This window comes from Amblyomma mixtum, chromosome 3 (assembly GCF_055824585.1).
Source record: "Amblyomma mixtum isolate Tamu chromosome 3, ASM5582458v1, whole genome shotgun sequence".
Taxonomy (NCBI): Eukaryota; Metazoa; Arthropoda; class Arachnida; order Ixodida; family Ixodidae; genus Amblyomma; species Amblyomma mixtum.
Genome location: NC_143014.1, coordinates 409667274 through 409671417, shown reverse-complemented (window position 1 = coordinate 409671417; position 4144 = coordinate 409667274). Strand labels below are relative to the sequence as shown.

The window sequence follows — 4144 nt, the reverse complement described above, 5'->3', positions numbered from 1 at the left end:
AAGAAATAAAGATGTTTGTAATCAATCAATCAATTGCGCGATCACCGAACCCCTGACAGCGAGAGTCACTTCCCAGTCAAAAAACACTACAGGATTACAACAGAAAATTTCTGTTGTGTTTCTGTCTCCTGTCCTGTCATGTTTTTGGCATGTTGTCTGTCTTCTGTCCTGTTGTGTCCTGTCCTGTTGTGTCTTCTGTCCTGTTGTGCCTTCTGTCCTGTTGTGCCTTCTGTCCTGTTGTGTCTTCTGTGCTGTTGTGTCTTCTGTCCTGTTGTGTCTTCTGTCCTGTTGTGTTGTGTCGTCAGGACTCCAGAATTGTTCTCAAAGCCTGCACACGCATGGGTAGCTGCAGAGCAGTGAGCTCAATGCATGCACCCCAAAGCAATGCCATGCCAAAAACAAATTTAATGCTGACTTTATTGCACAAAATATTTCAGGCTACTCTGTTAATGGCACAAATCCCACGATGCCTTGGTGGCTTCTACTCTCGGCTGGTCGAACCTTGGAAAAAAATTTAAGGGGACACTTAAGCTCTGCAATAAGGGTACACCGTGAAAGGGTACACCTAATAATGGCATGGTAATGACACGTGTATATTACACAGTTACTTTATGCACGTTAAATGCTATCCATTCAGCTGCACACTCTTTCAGCTACTGCTCTTACAGAGCCACTAAAGAGGTATCTACAAATCAGCAGGTGAGTAGGGCTCAAGTAAGAGTAAAGTAAATGTTTTCTTGCAGTTTTGCATCATGTGCAGCTCTCGAATGAACTTACGGGAGAGCAACTAACTGTATATGCATTTACCTTTCATGCACTAGCAATGAATTCTTTGCTGTGGGCAAAAAATACTCACTGAATTATGAGCGGCGCAGATCAGAGCATTTCTGTGCCAAATACCGAGCCACCTTCTTGTGCCGCCGCGTAAATTCTTCAGGAGGGCAACCCTTCAACTTAAGGAAATACCGGAAGGAATCTGCAAAAAAGAAAAAAAACCCTGAGGGAAGCTAGGCCTCTAGGACCCCAAGTCTAGAAAATTCTGCTCCCCCCAAAAATTGCTCAAATTAAAATCATTGGGCAACATAGAATAAAACTGGCCGTCTAATTTGGTAACTCGTTCTTATGCACTTTTACTTGTACCTCAGCGTGAAACTCACAGCCAAATTTAAGAAAAAACACAATTTCAAAACTTTATCAAACTTCTTCCGTACTACAGCGCAGAAAACTTTACCAAGCAATACAAGCTCATGACAGTGAATGAAATTTTCCAATGGGTCTTAAATGCATGCTTAGATTTATAGGAAAATTGCAGACTATTCAATCCCGCAATGAAACACTAAACGAAATAAAAAGATCGAATAAACGTGTGTAAGGGTCGCACTTTTTTTCCATATATGAGGGCCAATTTTCGGGTTGCAGCCCATATTCGAAATGTGCAAAAAAATTTTCTTTTTAAGCAAAAACACACAAATCAGGGAAAGAGTGACAGTTATTCTACATTCAGTCATCACTCCTTGAGTCTTCTGAATAAGAGCTGGGGCTGTGCTCTGGTGCATGCTCATCCCACAGGAAGTCACACAGCAAGTCCGTTGTCAACGTGTACTGTTCCTCACTTCCATAACATAGCAGAGCAGCCCTTGCAGTTCGGGGGAATTTGCAGGGCTTGCCTCAGAAATCGCATTTTTTTGCAGCTTGTGTTCCTTAACGCACCCTTCTGGTTGCACCATCGCTGGATGGATTTCTCATCCACATCGAATTTTCTGCTTGTCACACGCTTGCTGCGTTTAAGGGCGAATTCCGAGCTGTGTAAGTTATTAAGGTGCTTGCCCACCTTGCTAAAATTGCAATGCTCGGCGGTAGCACACAAAACACACAACTACATAAAACTGCCACACTACCACAACTTCTGTGGCTTTGACAGCAACAAAAAGTTGGAGATACTGATGCTCATACAGAGAGCGGGAGCTCGTGGCAGAGGAAAAAGTTACTGATGATGACCCGCGGCCTAGGGCGCCATCTGTTGGCAGCACCTGCAAGTGCCTGAGCGCATGCATTTCGAAGGCTATTCCCACGTGGTTCATGGAAAGTCTGTGTGCGCCCTTACACACTCTCTTTTAGTGTTTACTTCGGCCTGTACACAAGTGCATCCCTTATGCACGTTTATACGGTGCACGTGCTGGCTTTTTTTTATTGCTGCTCAGAATGGAAGAACAATGCTTAGGAAGTACTCTGAAAAGATGTGGAGTGCTAAGAGATAAAGAGGGAGGTCTGCGATTTTTGCAAATTACACTCTTCTGGTGGCACCAATAAAATTCAAAGGGTAGTCACACGTGAAACCTGAATTACAATTTTCAGCTCACCTGACACTGCAGCCACCTTTACAGGGGACAGTGGCGGGAACACTTTTGTTGCCCCTTTAGAACGGGCATTGTTAGAAAGTGTTCCCGTCAATGTCCTCTGGGAAAGCACGTCGCTTCCCCAGATGCTCACGGCCAACTGCTTGCAGAAGGCAGAGTCCCCAGGCAAGGCCAAGAGCCTCTCCCAAGTAGCCGGTGCAGTGTAACTGTCATGACCCAAGTGGACCTGCAGAAGCAAATATTATGTATATGCATGGCGCAGCTGACATAGCATACATGTGCATGCATGCACTAGTGTATGTACATTCAATCATGTACTGCCAATTCCAATTTACTTGGCAAATTGAAACCAAGGGACACCTTTACAGATGGCTGACAAGTGTTAATCAAGGAAGAGTAATATTTAAACATGTTTCTTATTGCCCTGATTTTCCCTGACACTCAAGCAGCAAAATGGCTGCATGCTCTAATAAGCAATTATGACATACACCGATATATCGTGCACATTAAGTTAAAAGTGAATGATGCAAAGATGTTACGAGGAGCTTCTCAAGGCAAAAGGAGGCTGAAAGCTCACAGAACAAGTCATCCAGCATCACCTAACCTAGCTTACTAAGTAGTGACATCCGTATCCTCAGTCTACATTTTTAACTCAATGTACTTCTGGTAGAACACATACATATTTACACTAGGATGGTATGACCATCATCATCAGCCTGACTCTGCCCACTGCAGGGCGAAAGACTCTCCCACATCTCTCCAATTAACTGTTTTTTTTTGCCAATTGCTGCCACTGTATCCCCACAAACTTCTTGATCTCATCTGCCCATCTAACCTTCTGCCGCTCCCTGCTCTGCTTGACTTCTCTTGGAATCCACTCCGTCAACTTTAAGGACCAGCGGTTATCTTGCCTTCGCATTACATGCCCTGCCCAAACCCATTTTTTCCTCTCGATTTCGAGTAGGATATCTTTAACTCGCGTTTGATCTCTCGCCCCCCCCTTCTGAGCTCTTAACGTTACATCTATCATTTTTCTTTGCATAGCTCGCTGCGTTGTCCTTAACTTAAGCGGAACCCTCTTTGTTAGCCTCCACATTTCTGACTCATAGATGAGTACCAGTAAAATACAGATATTGTTTACTTTTCTGTTGAGGGATAGTAGTAAACTGGTAAATTTGTTTTTGAGGAAAGGAAATGGTGCAGTATCTGTCACACATATCTCAGTGGACACCTGAACTGTGCTGCAAGGAAAGGGAGGAAGGTGGGAGTGAAAGAAGAAAGAGAGAAAGAGATGCCGACCTTTCTCCAGAATAATTTCGACCCCCTGGGAATCTTTAGCGTGCACTGATATTACACAGCACACCGGGCGCCTTTCGCGTTCAGCCTTCATCGAAATGCGGCCGCCGCGGTCGGGTTTACAACTGGGTACCCTGGCTTGGTAGACTAGCGCCTTAACCCCTGCGACACAGCAGCGGGTAAATGGCAAACTGCTATTCATGATCTGAGAGAAGTTGCCTTAAGCACTCCACTCCAGTCTTATTTTTGCAGTTATTTTCGGCTCATGATCCGGATCAGTGGCCAATACATGCCATAACTAGACGTATTATTCCCTTACTACTTCCAGCACCTCGCTACTAATTGTGACCTGCTGTTCCCTTGTGAAACTCTATATGGACTTTAACGTCCCAAAGCAAAATTGGCCACGAGAAACACTGCAGTGGAGAGCTGTGGCAATTTTAGCTAACTGGAGTTCTTTAAGGAGCACTGTCATCGCATAGTACGCTGGC

General features: G+C 44.5%; 1 long non-coding RNA gene across 1 annotated transcript; it reads right to left on the bottom strand.

Annotated features, from left to right (window-relative positions):
* Positions 1-399: 399 nt before the first annotated feature.
* On the bottom strand, positions 400-2931 carry LOC149357600 (uncharacterized). Its single transcript, XR_016289911.1, has 3 exons — positions 2361-2931; positions 857-953; positions 400-501 (listed from the first exon to the last, which is right to left on the bottom strand). It is a non-coding gene; the product is annotated as an uncharacterized LOC149357600 (long non-coding RNA).
* Between the last annotated feature and the right edge of the window lie 1213 nt (positions 2932-4144).